Consider the following 21593-nt stretch of genomic DNA (forward strand, 5'->3'; position numbering starts at 1 on the left):
TAATGAGGGATTTTATTTTAGGTCGCATAATCTAACTTAGTCTTGATTTGCTTTAGCATACATCAGATACATACATTCACATACATTGGCGTTATGGACATATCATCTAAATTATTCCGTCGAGCCAGAGACGGAATAAAAGGGCAAACCTAAGGAAATACTAACTATTACATATTTCTCTTTAGGTCCTCCGTCTTCTCCATGGCGCCTTGAAATTACATATTAATTTCTATACTACTAAAGAAAACTTCAATTGAATTGAAGGGAATTAGATGAGAGGAGAAATTACAATAGATAGTAGAAAGGCAGGACTCGCAGGCCCTATTTCAAAAATACCAAAAGACTAAAAGGGGGTCCAAATATGTCCATAACTCCAAACATGCATAGACTCAATTAAATACATTTAATTGGTTCATTACATAACTATCTTATGTAATATTTATGTTAATCACATTAACTTATCAAATTAACTTTCATCCAATTTTACTTCTAATAGTTTCGTATCTTTTATATTAATCTTTAGATTAATATAACTATACAAAACTTTAATTATGCACGTCCCAATTATTTCGATTTTAATTCATTTAACATTTTGATTTACAAATTGGTAAAACAAACTTTTAAACAAATTTTCATTCGATAATCAAAACAGAAAACTATCAATTTCTGAAACATATATATTTAAATACAACAAAACGATTTTAAACAATTTAAAATCAAGTGGGTCTCGGGCCGGACCCGAGAGTGGGCTGCTACCGATTGGCAGCAGCCCTAGGGCGGATGGGACGCCGCTGCCTTACGGCAGCGGCGGCCAGGCGCCGCGCGACAGCGGCCAGTCGCGCCGCGAGGCGCGACTCGGGCTGCTGTCGTATTTATTTATTTTTTTTATAAAACAATTTTAAATATATATATATCAGTTCTAAAACGGTTTTAAAACGATTTTCAGAAAATAGGAAAAACTACTATAGATTTCCGTTTTATCTTTAGAATTAATAAAACTGATTTTATCAATCTAACTATAAAACTAATAGATTTCGTTATAATGATTATCAACCAAAATAATTAGGAACATACGCATAATCTATTTTAATTAACAATTAATTAAAACTTATTTATCCTTAGAATTAATTAATCAAACAATTTGTTAATTAACCCTAACTATAAATATTTATTCAATCCTATTGAAAAACTTTTAAATTTTCATATATGAAATAACGGATTTAACGATGGCTCTGATACCACTGTTGGAAATTAGGCTAAGGTATAGCAGCGGAAATATAAAAATTTTAACCTATTTCCATTTAACCATAGGATCCGTTAATCGTTATTTCATATAAAGAGGGATAAGAAGAATTACCTCTTGATGATCAATCTACCGTTGTTAATGAAGTGCCCACAACTCTTCTCCGAGTTCCCAAACACGAAATAAAACACGGGAAGATTAATTTAGAATCAACCGTTGAATAGCAACCAAAGTAGATTGCCTCTAACTAATCAACACAAGATCAAGGATAAAAGAAATAGATTAAATCAATTGATCAAAGGAAGCCGTAGAGAAATCTCGTCCTCGAACTAGGGGTGTCAAATTTTCTCTCTCTCACCATAGGGATTTCGAAAATCTCAGTAGGAATGCACTTAGGGGATTTCGAAAATCACTAGGGGGGTATTTATAATCTCTTGTATCTAATCCCTAGTTAGATAGAATTAGGTTACTGAATAGGAATTCAATTCGGAATAGAATTCCTAATTATTATCTCATTATATATCTAATATATTAAGGATAATAATAATAACCTTATTGGATAATAATAGGAGTATTTTAATCTAATTAAAACTCCTAACTTATTTATCTCTTAACTAATTTAATTCATAATCCTAATCTAATTAGGAATAACAAAATCAAATTAATTATTCATGTATTTAATTACATGAATTTTGACCCCCCCTTGGTCCATGGGCCTTTTTGGGCTCAATTGGGCTTCCATCAATTAATTAACATCTATCTCTCTTTTAGGTTCCAAGTCTTATGTGTGACACATTAGGTTCTTATTGCTTCTAGCCGTATGCAACGTTATTAAATTAATTTTCAAAGAATTATATTTAATCTTTGCATAACGGAATGATGTACAGAGTATGTGATTAGCAAGTCCATAATCATTCCCCCGGAGCTATAAGAAGACAGGTTGATTCTGTCGTTAACCTTTCAGTATTAGTTACAGTATAATTCGATCCTTTATCAACTACATCCTTAAACTGAATCTTATGACTATGGATGATGTCAAGTCACATATAGCGAGACGTTCGTTTTACTTGTACAGGCCGAGTCAACTCAAATAGATAGGTTAAGTGAAATCTGTATTTCAAGTCTTAAGCTATCACCTTGCAAGGATTTAGAGTCGAGTCTTCCACAAGCGATCCTTGGATGTATCTCCCATTCATCGGGAGTGATAAATGCTCAATCCAATATATAACGATCCCGCAATCACTTCCTGTGATACCCAACGTCTACTGTTCACACCCCAGAGTCATCTCTGTTAAGGATCGTGTTACACCAGAGTCAAAGCGTCACATTCCGTAATCCAGAATACCAATTAATATTCCTTTGAGTCTGAGGATTAGTTATACCTATTAATACCAATGAGATGAACAGGTGACAAGGACGAATCTACCCATCCTGTTATCTCAAATCGGATCCCCAATCCTAATGAACAACTTTTCATCGGATCTATGTAACTGTCCAGATATCTGTATATATGAAGCTTGTGAGATCAGCTTTCTGTCGGACAGAAGACATTGTTACATACAAGTCTCAACAGTGATATATCAATCCTAAACATACCACTTGACTTGGGGTGGTTTTAAGTTTATTAGTTTATTATAAAGTTTTGTCTCACTTCATGCTTGTATGAACACTTTATAATCACTTTAAATAAACTTACGGATTTCCTTTTATTAGACTTTATTTAATGCTTAAAAGGGATTGCCTTTATATAGTTATAAAACATATATCTCATTAAAACAAATGATATAAAGAACAATTCATTTACATTAAGTTTGTATCCTAGAACAATTGTCTATAGGACACTAAACCCCCAACATTCATGGTAGACGAAGGGATTGTTTTAGGTCATAAGATATCTGAAAAAGGTTTAGAAGTGGATCAAGCAAAGACTTCAGTTATAGAAAAATTACCCCCACCAACTACTCTTAAGGGAGTAATGTCATTTTTAGGTCATGCAGGTTTTTACAGGAGATTTATAAAGAACTTCTCTGTAATTTCCAAACCACTTACTAATTTGCATATGAAAGATTCAACTTTTGATTTTAATGAGGATTGTTTACAAGCTTTCAATACATTGAAAACAGCTTTAGTCAGTACACCTATAATATCAAAACCCGATTGGAATTTACCTTTTCGAAATTATGTGTGATGCAAGTGACTTAGCTGTAGGATGTGTATTAGGTCAAAGGAATGATAAGAAACTTCATGTTATATATTATGCGATTCACACATTGTCCGGTGCACAGTTAAATTACACCACAACTGAAAAAGAAATGTTAGCGGTAGTGTTTGCATGTGATAAGTTTAGGTCATACCTGCTAGGATCTAAAGTCATCATTTATACCGATCATGCAGCTTTAAGATATATATTTGCTAAGAAAGATGCAAAACCGTGTCTTATTAGATGGGTCCTGTTATTACAAGAATTTGACATAGAGATTAAAGATAAAAAGGGAATTGAAAACCTTGTCGTCGATCATCTATCAAGACTTAAAGATGAAAACGGTCCCATCGGTGAAACATTAGTCATTCGAGATGATTTCCCCGATGAATATCTCATGCAAGTAAAAAGTGTCATAGCACCATGGTATGCGGATATAGCCAATTACTTAGATGCTCATGTTGTACAAGATGGATTAAATTCTCAGCAACAGAAGAAATTCTTTTCGGAAGTTAAGAGATGTTTTTGGGAAGATCCATTTTTGTTCAAAACATGCGGCGATGGAATGCTTAGGAGATGTGTTAGTGAGTTTGAATATGACTCTATAATGTTGGAATGTCATGCAAGCGCTTATGGAGGTCATAACAGCATAAGCAAAACAGTAGCTAGAATATTAGAATGTGGATTCTTTTGGCCTACCCTATTTAAAGACGTTCGTTCATTTATTATCCGTTGTGATAAATGTCAAAGAACCGGAAATTTAGGAAGGAAAGATGAGATGCCTCTCACAAACATGTTGGAAGTTGAAATATTCGACGTGTGGGGAATCGATTTCATGGGTCCTTTTCCTCCTTCTTTTGGCAAAAACTATATATTAGTAGCCATAGATTATGTTTCAAAGTGGGTTGAAGCAATTGCAACCCCGACAAATGAATCTAAGGTAGTTGTTAAGTTTTTAAATGAAATATTTTGCCGATTTGGAGTCCCTAGAGTTATGGTAAGCGATGGAGGTACTCATTTCATAAATAGAAGCTTTGAGTCGCTTATGAGAAAATACGAAGTACACCACCGTGTATCTACGCCATACCATCCTCAAACGAATGGTCAAGCAGAAATATCAAATAGAGAACTCAAATGGATACTTGAAAAAACAGTTTCGTCTTCTAGAAGAGACTGGGCACATAAACTTAACGATGCGTTATGGGCATACCGTACTGCATTTAAAACACCTATAGGAATGACACCTTATAGACTAGTCTATGGTAAAGCTTGTCATTTGCCAGTAGAGTTAGAACATAAAGCATATTGGGCTATAAAAACCCTTAATTATGATTTGCAAAGCGCAGGAAAAAAACGTTTGTTCGACTTAAACGAGTTGGATGAATTACGCTATTTATCCTACGAAAATGCAAGGGTTTATAAGGAAAAAGTTAAAAAATGGCATGATGCCAGAATTAGAGTTAAAAGCTTTAATGTTGGAGATAAAGTTTTACTTTTTAATTCCAGATTAAAATTATTTTCAGGTAAGCTCAAGTCTAGATGGAATGGACTGTTTGTGGTTGTTAAAACATTTGATTATGGAGCTTTAGAGCTAGAAAATTCCAAAGGCGATCGATTTAAGGTCAACGGTAATCGATGCAAAATTTATTACGAAGGAGCTCCAATTCAAGCAATTGAATTCGTGGACGAATTCTATGAAAATTAATTTATTTAGTTTTCATATTTTTAATTTTTAGTTTTTCTAATTATTTGTTCATAATTTTTATTTTTCTTTCTTTTTAATTTAATCTATTTTTATTTTAATTTTTAGGTTAATTTATTTTTGTTTTTATTTTTATTTATTTTTATTTTTGAATTTGTGTACAAATAAGGTTTTGTAAAATTAAATTCTAATCTAGTCATGTTTTGAAAATTTTCATAAAGTGTTAAGTGTTTTTGAGTAAAATATATATTTAGAAATCTCTGTTGAGATTCTCCATGTTTCAGAATTAGGAATTCTCAGTTGAGATTCCGGAAATCTCAGTTGAGATTTTCAGTATTTTAACATTTTGAAATAACTGTAAGAGATTACAGAAATCTCAGTTGAGATATTCAGTTAGTTTTTTTCAAAAGGTATCAGTTTTACACCTTTTCATTCCCAATAGACACAACTTTTCACTTCTGTAACCTATATATTCCTGTAGATTCAGAATTCCTTCATTACATTTCATCTCTTTCAGAATTCTGAATTTCTTTCTTCATTTCTAAAGCCTACAGACACAATCTTATTCACAAACATGACCAAATCTCTGAAAAATGCTAGGAAGAACACTTCTGCTCGTGGCAAGCGTGTTGATATCTCTTCACGCTATTAAGCATGGTTTCCAATCTACAATCATGATGAGGGGAAACAATATTTGCAGTTTAGATATGCACAATTTTGTGGCATGTTGTATCTGGACGAGTTCCTGAACGAAGAACTCGGGATAAGCGATGACATGAATCGCTATCTGACAAACTTGGGATGGACCAAGTTTGCATCCATGAAGTTTCCTATTATTGGAAATTGGGTTCTAGAGTTTCTGTCTACTGTTTGTTTCGTCAATAAGAGGCGTGTTCATCTCAGTTTTCGATGTGAGGGTAAGATATTCACTTTTGGATATCCTAAACTTCATTCTTGGTTTGGTTTTCCGCCATGGGACACCACTTCGCACCATCCTGGCAGAGATATGACTTCTACAGATATCTGGAGAATGTTGACGGGATTTTGGAGATTCAATCCACGTCTTGCCTACAACAAATCAATAAATTCTAACTCCATATTGTTTCTTCACAAATTTCTCTGTCATAGCCTATTTGGTCGAGTCAGAAGCAGTGTCGTCTAGGATACAGATTTGTATATGCTAAGTGATATTTTCCAAGGTAACACAGTTAATTCCTCAAAGATTTTGATGGAGGGATTAGTTGCCGCTTCCCGTTCGAAGAATCGGACAATAGGGTTTGGGAATATTATATGTGGAATAATTCTAGGAACCAATGGATCAGTTTCTGTTCCTTGGACTGATAAGGAACCATTTCCTATTCTTAATTACGAGTTTCTGGAAAATGAGGGACTTGTAAAGAGAGAGTTTCGTTCTGGTCCAAAATTTCTTTCTCCTGGAGAAAGGCAAATCTTCATTCAAGCGAAGATTGACAGGGCCAATGCACGTCGTATTCCAATTCATATGGATACTATTTAAATTTATATTGTTTGTTTGTAAATAGTGTACATATGATTGCTGTTTTTTTTTCTCTCTGCATAGATGTTTTTATGTATATATGTAATAAGGTATTTAATGTATTTATCTTCATTATGATTAATAAAGTGCATTAATTATTTCATTAATTTCTTTTAATTAAGGCAAAACCTTAGGTTTTCCTTCAATTTAATATTTCAGTTTTGTTTTCAGGAATTAAACTTAGCATTAATGTTACTTAATTACAAGAGGAGTTGAATTAATCATGTTGATATTGTCAAAAATATGCAGTTTTTAGCCAGAAATTCCAGAATCTCAGTTGAGATTCTGAAATCTCGGTTGAGACAGCGAATGAGCAAATTTTCAGAAGATTTAATCCCCTGGAATGCTTGCTATCGCGACTGAGATTTTGAAAATCTCAGTCGTGACACGCGACTGGTATGACGAGATTTGGGGAGAGTTTTGCATTTATTCCTTTTTCTACTCTAATTACATACCTCTTAATCTATCCTAATCAATACCTATAACTTACACCTATATAAATCACTTCTATTTACACCAATCAATCAACTTTTACTCTTCCCAAAAACCAAGATTCACTCACCTTCTCAATATATCTTTACCCTATTCATCTTCTTCCCTAAATCACCACCATTATCTTTACTCTACCATTTATCTCTTTCAAATTTCTTCATCTCTTTCATCAATTTCACACACAAAAAATACCTAGAGAAAAAAGAGTTGCTAACAAAACCAAAGCCACTGAAATCAATAGATTACGAGTTCAATATGGAGCACCGTTCGATATTACGACGGAGGCAGAAGGACGTAAATTTCGCCACTTTTCACATACCCAGATAGAGTTCGTCGACATGCCTTTTATCGATACTGACACGGTAAACGTATTTTCTTTTACCGAACGTATTGATGAATTTTTATCCGTGCTTGGTTGGACAAAATTTGCTAGTATGCGTTTTCCTAGTAATAAATCGCATATTATGGAGTTTTTGGTCACTCTAACTTATGATAAGAAGAGAGGTATTATTTCTTTTCGAAATAATGATATTCGTTTTGAGGTCGGGTATGCGGCGATGGGCCGTTGGTCTGGTTTTCCTACTCAAGATTTTTATTCAAAACCAAAGAAGTTTGATGCACACACGGTTTGGCAATCTTTGACCGGCCTAGATGTTTTTCATCCGAAGAACACATCTAGCAAATTAATTAAGGATAATTGTATCTTTTTCTTTCACAAATTTTTATCCTTCTCTTTATTTGGTCGGGTTGAGAGTTCAAAGGTGCAAATCCGTGACTTGTTTGTGTTAGATTGTATTTTTAAGAATTTGACCATTGATAGTATTGGAATGATATTTACTAATTTGGTCTGAGCTTCCGCTTCACGTAATAAGCAAGTGCCAATGGGTAATTTAATTACCGGCATTGTTTTGGGTGCTCGGGGTGAATTAGCGGATTATCAAAATGTGCCTCATGTTGGTTTGCCTTCCTTGGATATTACGGCACTTCAAAGAGACAATTTGTTGAAAAAATTGGGACCACCTGCTTTTATATCATACGAGGATCGTACAAGACGTATTTTTGCTACTTTGGGTGGTGAAGCTTCAAGTTCTCAAGGATTAGGTGCCCAAGAAGATGATGAGGAGCATGATGAGGAATATGAAGAGGAGGAGGAGGAGAATGTTGATGCCAATGCCCAAGAGCAAGCAAATGAGGAACCAAATGTTGAAGAACAAGTTGGATGGCAACGTGTTTTGACACAAATGAACGAGAATAACCGTCAAATGCATTTGCGGTTAGATGAGGTCGTTGCCAACAATACCGAAATGAGTTCGAGGATAAACACGGTGGATGCCAATATCACTACTTTGAGACATGGGCACAAGCCTACTCGTCGCCGGTTGCTATCTTTCTTCCGACGCCAAGGAGTTGCGACTACACCTTCCCCCACCGAGTTCACCTTGATAGGTTTTATCCTTTCTATCTTTAACTCATTTTCGTTATTATGTTTTGTTAAGTTTGGTACAATATTTCTACTTATGTTTGGTACAATTATCTTTATTATTATGTTTGAATGATATCGTACCATATTTTTAATTCAAATTCGTATGGTTTGATTTCGTACTAGTTTTCGTGTTTTATCGCTTTTTGCACCAATGAGGACATGGTCCAAATTAAGTGTGGGAGGAGATATTTCATATTCATTTTAATTTTAAGTACGAATGAATGCAACGAATGAGAATGAATGATATTTATTTAAGTATAAATGCATGTTGTTATTAATGTTTAAGTAAAATATATAATGCAACATTTTCAAAACAGAAATGCAACCTTTTTTAGGGGTGAGCAAAACCGAACCATAAACCAAAAACCGAAAAAACCGAATTAAAAAAAACGAACCAAACCGAACCAAATTGTAATTCGGTTTGGTTCGGTTCTTTTTTTTTTACAACTTTGGTTTTTGGTTCGATTCGGTTTGGTTTGGGTATAAACTGAAAAAATCAAACAAACCGAATTATACATAACATACTGCCCATCCCACTACTTATATAGCCCGAAAAAATAAGACAAATCAAATTAATTCTGTAGTATTTAATTAAGCCCATCCATTTATTATTTTTTGTGTATTTAAAAAAAAACTTAGAACATTATAAGCAGAGAATTAAATTAAGAGGAGCTCAAACTTCTAAAAGTTACATCAACACTACATGAATTGGTATAGGTATAAAATTTTAATTATTATATATGAATTGGTTTAAAATTATGAAATAAAAGTTGTACAAAAAAAGTTACAGCAACAATTTTTTAAGATTTTGATGATTTCTAATTTATTATGCAGGATGGTGGTAAATTGGCACACTTCATAAAAATATATATAAATCCTCTAATTCGGTTCGGAATAGAACCAAACCGAACCAAACCGAAATAGTTTGGTTCGGTTCGAACCGAACCGAATTAAAATTCGGTTTGGTTCGGTTTATAAAATTTGCCTTTATTTGGTTCGATTTTTTTTGGTTCGGTTCGGTTTTTAAACCGAACCGGACCATGCTCACCCCTAACCTTTTTATATAAAGTGCAACATTTTTCAAAAATAATGACAATTTTTCATAAACGTAAATTTTTGTTAAGTATATATTTCATATGTTTCAAACAATTCAACTTTCAAAATAATGTTTAACATATTTTAAGGTTATCATTATTGTTAGAAATGATATTTCTATACGGGCAATATTTTTACAAATTATTTTACAAATCTCTGAAACGCTTTTTATCAAAACGTCTCGAGTAAATGTATATAAGTAAAATTTCTTTAGTTTCAAATCTCTATTTTATATCATGAGTTCATGATAAATATAAATCTTATTTTCAATTTTCAATTAGGTTTATAGGCATAAATCGAACTAACAAACTTTAGCTTTTTAGCTCGGTATGCTTTTCGTCTTATATTAAAAAACCAATTGAAGTTTTTAAGAAAACTTTATCCATAATACATGTTGAATTTCAAGTCAATATAGGATGAATGTGCTATTTTTCTTTCCCAATTTTATTTACATGTTAATTAAATCAAGTAGTCGTATTCTTAACTTTTGGCCACGATTGAGACCAACCTTATCACAATCGAGGTATGAAAGGAAAGAAAAAGTAAACAAACGGTACTTTTGGCCACGATTGCGACCACCCTTATCACGGTCGAGGTATGAAAGGAACGTTAGAAATTAAAGCAAAATTAAACGTGTTTAAAGTTTTAAGTAACGATTGCGTCCACCCATGGCATGGTCGGTACCTCTTAAACGAACACAAAAGCAAATTAATTCATATAAAGTCACGGACGAGACCACCCTTATCACGGGCGTGACTAAGTAAATATATTAAACCTAAGTCCTTAATAAATCTATATTTGTAATAGTTTAGGTTTGGGAAAGGAAATTTTGTGCTTTGAAATGCCTTGAGACGAAAGATTCGAAAACATGCGTGCTTACACCGTCCCGAATGCTTCAATATAAAAATTGAGATACAAGACGAATGATATATCTCCTTTACACTAGCTAGTTTGATACTTTGCGTATAAATTTACCATGAAAAGTTTTTCTTTCGGTTTAACTAATTTAAAGAGGAATATATGGATATATGTTCTATTTATAAAGAGATTGATTAAAGAATAAATTCAGTGAAATTTTGCTCGGGACTAGCAAAAGCTTAAGTGTGGGAGCTTGTTAAGCCCAAAATATACCTAAAATATCATATATAAATACGTTAAATTTAAGTGAAATCGTGCTAATTATATTCATTTAGAGTACTTTTACGTCTTTGTATACTTCTTTGATACAAGGTACTTAATTATTTGGTTAAATCCAAATAGGAGCTAAAACGGAGCAAAAACGAGGGGAAAACCTAAGTTACGTGCCAAAAATACGTGTTAATCAAAAGACCGACTCAAGGAGACAAGAAGCAGCCGAGAGACGGGGAAGAATACCCCTGTCGCGACTGAGATTTTCAGAATCTCAGTCGCGACACGCTAATGACAGTCACCCAATGATCGAAATTTTCAGCCTTCCTCTGTGCCCCCTGTCACGACTGAGATTTTCAGAATCTCAGTTGAGACAGCGAAGAATTCTGCACAGCTTTCACATGTCAGAAATCCAAAAAACGCGTCTGTTCGTTTGGATAAAAGCGACCCTTCACCAGCGGACAGGACCCTTCAATTACAACCATTCACCAACTATAAATAAGTGATTCATTTCAGAAATTAGAGTAGGAAAAAGTTAGAGAAATTAGAGAGTTGTTATTATGTTGAAGAAATTCTGATTCAGAAAGAGTTAGAAAGTTAGATTACATTTCTATACAAACAAACTTGATGTACACAAGTTGTTCTTAGATTAGTTATAAACATAGTAGTATTAGTTTAGTTTCAAAGGTTGATCAGAGACAAATTCTCATTCTGGTAGTGGACCTAGCGGTCTCTATTCCGAAGATTCAGTGAGAAGAACTAATGGCTGAAGCGCAAAAGGGTCTGACAAACCTACGGAGTTTGAGGGAAAGATTGACAACCCGGATCTCAAAGATTTCGTCAAAATGCTATCTATGTTTCTTCCTCTCTGTTAACTTGTGAAGATTCACAATTCACTAATAATACATTTATTTTATTCAATATACTCTTCCTATTGTTATTTTGATATTGTTCTGACAAAATGATTTTCAAAATGGTAAACTGGTGTTTTTATTAAAACGTTTTATACAATCAAATTTACAAAGAAAATTTGTTGAACACTTGAAAGAATTAGTTTTTACGGATGATATGATCGTGAGCACGGCTTATCGGATATAAAATACTAATTTGATTAAGGTAGAAATCTGCTCCGATCCAGAGAGATTTCTACGGTTCAAAGCCATTTACTTGCATAAATTCTTGTATTATTCCATGTTCATAATCCTACTAAAGTTATAGTTGCTTTCTTTGCTTAATGAGAATAAGTTTTATACCTTTGATTTATTCCAAATACGAAAGCGTCTGTCTTGTAATGAAATCTCAAGAGAGAATTGTTCTCTAAGTTCAATATAATATTCTCATCTAATCCTAATTAATCCGAACCAATACAATTAATTAAACGATTTTCTTTAAGTTAAACCTAAAGACGTGAATAAAACTGAATTAAAATAAGTTTTAGTTAAAAAGCGTTCCCTGTGGGTTCGATATCTTTTATTACTACAAGCGTATACCGTGCACTTGCGGAAATCGCTCAACATACTACAAGCCCGCTTTGCAATTGTTCGTGGACCAGCTAGGCTTTGGGACCAAAGTAAAATGCATGATATTATGGAAGCTTGTATTATATTGCATAACATGATTGTCGAAGATGAGCGGCACCTTTACTCTAGAAGTTATCCTGTAGAAGTATATGAACCAGTCGGTATTGAAGACCTTCGACAAGGACCCGCTCCTGATTTTGCGGCTTACCTCGCACGGGATTTACAGCTCCGCAGTAGAGTCACTCATATGAATCTAAAACTCGATCTAGTTGAACATATATGGCAATATTTCGGAGTCACCGACCTTAATGTATGATTCTCGTAAAAATTATGTTATTTTATCGTATGTAACCCGTATATTAATTAATTAAAATAAGATTTATTCCAAGAGTGTTTTTTATTTAATAAATTTTTTTTTTTGGTAAGAGTTTTTTATTTAATAAATAATTAGTCACACAATAGTCCTAATTTATTTCATAATAATTAATTAATTTTATGAAAATAATAATGCATATTGAATTAATTATCATCTTAGGTTAATATTTTTTGTATTAATAATTAGTATTGAATTAATTATTTATTGGGTAAAAGTTATTAATTGTATGTTAATTGAGTAAATATAAAGTGGTTTATGACAAGTTGGGTCTACTAATATTTGAAGTAATAAGGTGTTATAGTGGTATGTAATTTTAGGGTGTTGTTTTTTATGAGTGGAGGTCCAAAGTAACAAAGTTTGTTACTTTGGACTAAGGATGCTCTTAGAGCAACTCTAGTGGTTGGAGAGTTGCACACCCTCCAACCACTACACCTCACCAATTTCTAACAACTTTCTCCACAAAACAACTCCAATAAAAAATTCTCTCTAGTGGTTAGTCACAATCACGGGTCCCACATGTCATATAATATTTAATTTTCATTACTTTTAATCAGTTATTGGAATCCATTGCACAAAAATATATTAAGAGTAGAAGATGGTTTTTAGATTGAATGTGATTTTTATGGGTTAAATGAGATGTTTTATAGTAGAAATAAAATATTACGGTTGTGGTTACCGTTGATATCAAATTATATATATAAAAAAATTGAATTCAAAATATTACGGTTTGTTTTATATATATGAGTGTTGGGGTTTAGTGTCCTATAGACAATTGTTCTAGGATATAAACTTAATGCAAATGAAGTGTTCTTTGCATCATTTGTTTTAATAAGATATGGTTTCATAACTATATATAAATGCAACTTCTTTTACGAACTAAATAAGTCTAATAAAAGGAAATCCCTAAGTTTGTTTAAAGTGATTATAAAGTGTTCATACAAGCATGAAGTGGGACGAAACTTTATAATAAACTTAAAACTACCCCAAGTCAAGTAATATGTTTAGAAATAGGATTGACATATCACTGTTGAGACTTGCATGTAACAATGTCTTCTGTTGAGACAGAAAGCTGATCTCACAAGCTTCAGATGTGCAGATATCTGGACAGTTGCATGGATCCAATGAAAGGGAGTTCATTAGGATTGGGGACCCGATTTGAGATAACAGGATGGGTAGATTTATCCTTGTCACCCGTTCATCTCATTGGTATTAATAGGTATAAGTAATCCTCAGACTCAAAGGAATGTTAATTAGTGATTCTGGATTATGGAATGTGATGCTTTGATCCTGTTGTAACACGATCCATAATAGAGATGACTCTGGGGTGTGAACGGCAGACGTTGGGTATCACAGGAAGTAATTGCATGATAGTTATACATTGGATTGAGCATTTGTCACTCCCGATAAATGGGAGATACGTCCAAGGATCGCTTGTGGAAGACTTGACTCTAAATCCTTGCAAGGTGATAGCTTAAGACTTGAAATACAGATTTCACTTAACCTATCTAATTGGAGTTAACTCGGCCTGTACAAGTAAAACGAACGTCTCGCTATATGTGACTTGACATTATCCATAGTCATAAGATTCAGTTCAAGGATGTAGTTGATAAAGGATCGAATTATACTGTAACTAATACGGAAAGGTCAACGACAGAATCAACATGTCTTCTTATAGCTCTGGGGGAATGTTTCGGATTTGCTAATCACATTTCGCGTACTCATTCCGTTATGCAAAGATTAAATATAATTCTGAGAAAATTAATTTAATAGTTGCATACGACTAGAAGCAATAAGAACCTAATGGGTCACACATAAGACTTGGAGCCCAAAAGAGAAACATATGTTAATTAATTGATGGAAGCCCAACTGAGTCCACTAAGGCCCAGTAAGCAAGGGGGCGATTTTTATGTATAAATTACATAAAGAAATTAATTTGATTTTAAGCAATCCTAATTAGATTATGATTGTGAATTAAATTAATTAAAGGATAAATAAGTTAGGAGGTTTAATGAGATGAAATTGATCCTATTATTATCCTAAAAGGTTATTATTATTATCTTTATATTTAGATATAATTATAGATAATAAATAAGAATTATATTCCGAATTAAATTCTTATTCAGTAACCTAATTCTATCTAACTAGGGTTTAGATACAAGAGAGTATATATACCCCCCCTATGTGTAAATTTCGAACAACACAGTGTCTACCGAAGAGAAGAATTTCGACCCCCTTGTTGAGAACGAGATTATTCACCGCTTCCTTTCGTTTCAATTGATTATCAATCTCTTTCTCTATTCCTTGATCTTGTGTTGATTAATTAGAGGCAATCTATTCTTGATTGCTTTCATACGGTTGAATTCTAACTTGGTTTTGAATTGTGTTTTTGTCTTGTGCTCGGGAACTCGAAGTAAGAGTTGTGGGCACTTCGATTGCAACGGTAGATAGAACATCAAAAGGTATTTCCTTCTATCCCTCTTTATATGAAATAACGATTAACGGATCTTGGGTTAATGGAAAAAGATTAAAAATTTTATATTTCCGCTGCCAAACATTTGCCTATTTTCCTTCAGTGGTATCAGAGCCTGCGTTAAATCCATTATTTCATATATGAAAATTAAGAAGTTTTTCAATCAGATTGAATGAATATTTATAGTTAGGTTAATTAACGAAACTGTTTTGATTAATTGATTCTAAAGATAAATAAGTTTTAATTAATTGTTAATTAAAATAGATTATGCATATGTTGCTAATTAGTATGGTTGATAATCATTATGACAAAACTATTAGTTTTATAGTTAGATTGATAAAAGTTAGTTTTATTAAATCTAAAGATAAAACGGAAAATCTTTAATAAGTTTTCTTATTTTCTGAAAATCGTTTTAAAACCGTTTTAAAACCAATATATATATATACATATTTAAAAAAAAGACAGCAGTTCGTGAGGCGCAACCCGACTGCCGTCGTGGGACTGCTGCCTCGCGGCAGCAATCGCATGACGTCTGGCCGCTGCTGCCGCGAGGCAGCTGCGGACCAGACGCGTGGCTGCTGCCAAACGGTAGCAGCCACGTGTTCAGGGCCCGGCCCGGAACATGTATATTTTAAAATATGGTTTTTAAATATAATTATATATATATATATATATATGTTTCAGAAATTAATAGTTTTCTGTTTTGATTATCGAATAAAAGAATTTATTTAAAAGTTTGTTTTACCTATTTGTAAATCAAAAGTATTAAATGAATTGAAATCAAAATAATTGGGACATGCATAAATAAAGTTTTGTATAGTTGTATTAATCTAAAAGGTTAATATAGAAGATACGAAACTGTTAGAATTAAAATTGGATGAAAGTTAATTTGATGAGTTAATGTGATTAACCTAAATATTACATAAGTATTTTATGTAATCAACCAATTAAATTTATTTAATTGAGTCTATGTATGTTTGGAGTTATGGACATATTTGGACCCTCTATTTAGTCTTTTGGTATTTTTGAAATAGGGCCTGCGAGTCCTGCCTTTCTACTATCTATTGTAATTTCTCCTCTCATCTAATTCCCTTCAAGTTAATTGAAGTTTTCTTTAGTAGTATAGAAATTAATATGTAATTTCAAGGCGCCATGGAGAAGACGGAGGACCTAAAGAGAAATGTGTAATAGTTAGTATTTCTCTAGGTTTGGCCTTTAATTCCGTCTCTGGCTCGACTGAATAATTTAGATAATATGTCCATAACACTAATGTATGTGTCTGATGTATGCTAAATCAAATCAAGACTAAGTTAGATTATGAGACTTAAAATAAAAAAATCCCTCACTAATTAAAAGTTAAGTAAATAAGCAAGTTATTAAAATCCGTTGCCCCTCCCTAATATTATAATTCAGCCGGCAGTACTGGGGGCCTTTGGGTTGTTGAGCATACTCAAGCTCGGGGTCTTATGGTAACACCTGAATTATCGAAAATCATTCTTTCATGAATATGGGGTAATACTTAAATTAGATTATGGTAATTGGATGAGCAAACTCATGTTATCATAACCTAATGGGCAATATGGTTGGGATTAATATGAATAGCATATTAGTTACTAATGTGGTTAGTAACTCAATAACCTAGGAATCACATTAAAGATGTGATTGATTACATGAATCTACCTAACAAATGAGACAAGCTTGTTGAGCAAACTCAAAGTGAAATCTCAGGAGTTAGGATCCTAGCTCACTAAAGGATTTGTAAAATTCTTCGAATTAATATGGAGGGCTATTAATTTGGCAAAATAATTGGAGCAATTTAAAATGAACTAAAAGACCTATAATTTTAGATTGATGTACTTTAAAGCAAAGGAATAACATACGTTTACTCTTTCTCACTCTCAGGTTAAATTAAAACACTCTTAAAATCATGACTAAAACCAATCTGCAAAATATACTTACCGATAACAAGTTGAACGGTTCAAACTTCACCGACTGGTATCGCAACCTCAAAATCGTTTTGAAGTTCGATAAGATAGGGTATGTGTTGAAACACCTTTCCACAAGATTTTGATTTCACAAAATCATTCATGATTAAGAGGCAATTAAATTTAAATGCTTTGATTTAATTGTACTAATGTGTTTGTTCAATATTGAGTGCAAAAATATATATATAAAGTAAGTCAGGACAAAAGTCAGCATGAAGGAATACAAGCTGAGTGGAACGGAACTCAGCATAAAAGAATTGAAGCTGAGTGGAGTAGAACTCAGTCTCAGAAGTCTTCTTCTAAGTTGCCAGAACGAAGCTGACTAAATTAGAAGACTCCTTCAGAATTGAATAAACAGAACGGAGCTGACTAAGAAGGAACTCAGCATGGAAGTTGAACATTCGAAGATAACGAATGAAGCTGAGTGACAGTCAGGACAGCATGAAGGATCCGTTCACTAAAGGACAAAGTCTGCCAATCTTCTGCACCAATAATTGAAGTCTCGAAAATACACAGAAGACTAATTCCAAGAAACATGGGACAATGGATTATTGGTAAAAGACAACTGCCACAAAAAGACAAGTCTGTAGGAAGAAGACAAGGCTGACACCTAAAGAAATCAGATGACAGGATTAGCCTGCAAAACTGAAGCTGACCAGAAGCTGTCTGCTAAAAGAGCCGTTTTGGAATCAACGGACACACCAAAATCAAACGGTCTAATTTCCAGAATTCATCTATAAAATGGACAAGGATTTCACTTGGACATTTGCCGAAGCATCAAAAGAAAAATACAAGAGAGAAAATCTTCAAAGCACTCAAATACAAAAAGATCTTACACCAAATCTTCTATTCCTTGTGTAAATGCTAGAGTGATTCTGTGTAATCTTCTAAAGTGTTCTTTACTGAAAAGAGAACAAGTGTTTTATCAATTGTTATATTGAAAGTGTATGATGAGTGCTTGGTTGTAAGCATTCAGTGGTAGAAAAATGTAAGTGCTGGGTTGTAGTACTTAGTAGGAGCTGAGTAGACGAATAGAGGACGTACTCTTGCATACTCACTGCCTTGTAAAGGGTTTGTGCTCTACCTTGAAAGAGCTCAGTATTGGATTGAAAATCCCAGGAGGAACTGGGGACTGGACGTAGGCAGAGAGGCCGAAGCAGGATAAGTCGTGCTGAGTAACTTCTAAACTCTTTCTCTCAATATATATATATATATATGCATGTGTTGCTTGTTGTATTTACTCAGTTTATAAATTGTTAAAACTGAAACTGAGTAAATCTGAGTGCTGAGTTGGAAGCTGACCTCTCAAGTGTCAATTCCCAACTCTCAAGTCAAGCAGTCTTAGTCAGCATAGAACTAAAACTGTCTGACTAATCAATCGGCCATGCTGACCAATACGCTGAGTTAATAAACTCTTAAAATAGCATTAAGTCAGCATAATTAAAAGCGAAAAAGTTAAATTAGTTCATATCCCCCCCCTTGGAACTAATTACTAGGGACCAACAAGTGGTATCAGAGCAAAAATCTCACTACTCAAAGATCTAACAATCTTGAGCTGATCCCGGTAAATGGCTGAAAACATCACTCGTTTCCTTCCAGGAAACCAAACAACACAGATACTTCCTGAGGGATTATCAATTAGTCGGCCTCCCCTATTCTTTGGATCTAATTATACATTCTGGATGAATAGGATGAAGAACTTTATTCAAGCCACAAACATGAGTGCATGGCTTGCAATAGTTCAAGGTCCACATATACCTTACAAAACTGTTGATAATGAGAAACTTATCAAGAGTGAAACTGAGTGGACAGAAGATGACCTCAAAAAATTGCAAAATAATGCTTCGGCTATCAATATGCTTCACTGTGCTCTAGATGCTGCAGAATACAATAAGATTTCAGGTTGTGAGTCGGCACAGGAGATCTGGAAGAAGCTGGAAGTGACTTATGAAGGCACAAGCAAGGTCAAGGAGTCCAAAGTAAACCAGCACATGCGATTATATGAACTGTTTGAGATGACTGACAATGAGGACATCTCGGCAATGAATGCCAGGTTTACCAACATAATAAATGAGCTCAAAAGACTCGGGAAGAACTTCACTGAAGAAGAACAAGTGAAGAAAATCTTACGAAGTCTTCCCAAAAGCTGGCAAGCTAAGAAGACAACTGTAGAGGAAGCTCAGGACCTGACCACATACAAATATGATGAGCTGATCGGTTCCTTGCTGACCCATGAAATTTCCATGAAAAACTTTGAAGCAAAAGAAAAATCTGAGGATAAGAAACAGAAATCACTAGTGATGAAAGCTGACTCCACAGAAGCTGAGTCAACTGATGATGAGGAAATGGCTATGTTTACTAGAAAAATGAAAAAGCTGTTCAGAAGAAATGAAAGAAATAGTAAGCGGCCATACAAGAGAGGAGATAGATATAAAGCTGAGTCCGGTGACACCAGATACAAAAAGGACAGCTCCAAGCCTGTCACATGTTATGAGTGCCATCAAACTAGGCATATTAAGTCAAGCTGTCCTAATCTGAAGAAAGATAAGAATGGAAGCAAAAAGGCAATGGTAGCCACGTGGAGCGACAGTGATGAGTCAACATCATCTGAAGCTGAGCAAAATGAAACAGCCAACATATGTTTTATGGCAGATGATGGAGCTGACCAATCTCAATCTGAGCAAGGTGACCTCTCTAGAGATTCTGAGCAGGAGGAAAACAACAATGAGGTAACATCCTTACTTTTGCTTAGAAACGAAATGGTAAATGCCCTGAGTGACTTATATACACTAACTAAGAAGTGTAACAAAAAGATTAAGGCACTCAGCAGGCGCTGCGACGAGATTGAGGAGGTCAAATTAAGTGATCTTCGATATCTCCTCCAAGACAACTCAACATTGCATAGCAACATAGAAATTATGCACAAGTTTGTCTTGGAAGTCCAATCAGATTCAAAGAAACTGAAAAAGGACGTCACCACCATACAGAACCAAATAAAAGGTTCGACTAAGAATAAACCCCATGCTGAGTACTCAGGTACTGGTCAGTATAAACAGTTTACTCAATGTAGCTGTTGTGGGAAGAAAGGACACACAAAAGCTGTATGCTGGCATAACAAACAGACTGTCCAATGTGACTTCTGTGGTAAGAAAGGTCATACTACCAAGGTGTGCTGGCATGCTCAGCACAACAATGCTGACCACACTCAACATCACCCTCAAAGGGTAACTTAGTGTGGCTTTTGTGGTAAAAGTGGCCATACTACAAAAGTATGTCGTCACAAACTAAAATATGACTCTGCATCTGTTTATACTAACAAGAAAGGACCCAAAAGGAATTGGGTACCTAAAAATGAATAGTTTAAAATGCAGGTCAGCTTGACATGCGTGGAGAAGTCAAAACTTTGGTACATAGACAGCGCATGCTCAAAACACATGACAGGTGATGAAACTCAGTTCATCACACTAGAGCTTAAACGAGGAGGTAGTGTAAGCTTTGGAGACAACAAGAAGGGTAAGATAGTTGGCTCAGGAACTATTGGAGGTAATCCCAGAATTGAGTCAGTCTCCTTAGTTAAGGGTCTCAAATATAATCTTCTAAGTGTAGCTCAGCTTTGCAAGAGTGGAAGAAAGGTTATATTTGATGATACTCAATGTCAAATACTCGAGGGAAAAACAAATGATTTGATTTTAACAGCCCCTCGTGTAGAAAATGTTTATATGTTGAGTTTAGAAAAACAATTTTCAAATAATATATGCTTAGTATCTAAAGAGGACAACTCCTGGCTATGGCATAGGAGACTTGGGAATGTCAGCATGGACCTCCTTGCCAAACTAGCTAGAAAGCAATTAGTTGAGGGATTACCCAAATTAAAGTATGAAAAAGATCAACTTTGTAATGCTTGTCAGCAAGGTAAACAAACCAAAAAGTCTTTTCATAGCAAAAATGTTGTCTCAACCAAAAGACCATTGGAATTACTACATTTGGATCTTTTCGGACCTATCCAGCCACTCAGCATGGGAGGTAAGAAATTTTCCTTAGTTATTGTAGATGATTTCTCTAGGTATACTTGGATCATCTTGCTGAGTAGCAAAGATGAAACATTTGAGATGTTTACTACATTAATCAAAAAGCTTGAAAATGACAAAGACCTAAGAGTAGCTCACATTAGAAGTGATAATGGTGGAGAATTCAAAAACCAAATGTTTGATGAATTCTGTGAAACTAATGGTATTGACCACAATTTCTCTGCCCCTAGAACTCCTCAACAGAATGGAGTTGTTGAAAGGAAGAATAGGACAATAGTAGAAATTGCTAGGACAATGCTGAGTGAAAATAGGCTTC

At 34.1% G+C, this 21593-nt stretch overlaps 1 pseudogene; it reads left to right on the forward strand.

Moving 5' to 3' along the window:
- Window positions 1-12734, forward strand: part of LOC136217391 (uncharacterized) — a 32228-nt pseudogene extending 19494 nt beyond the window's left edge.
- Window positions 12735-21593: the final 8859 nt, after the last annotated feature.

This window comes from Euphorbia lathyris, chromosome 2 (genome assembly GCF_963576675.1).
Source record: "Euphorbia lathyris chromosome 2, ddEupLath1.1, whole genome shotgun sequence".
Taxonomy (NCBI): Eukaryota; Viridiplantae; Streptophyta; class Magnoliopsida; order Malpighiales; family Euphorbiaceae; genus Euphorbia; species Euphorbia lathyris.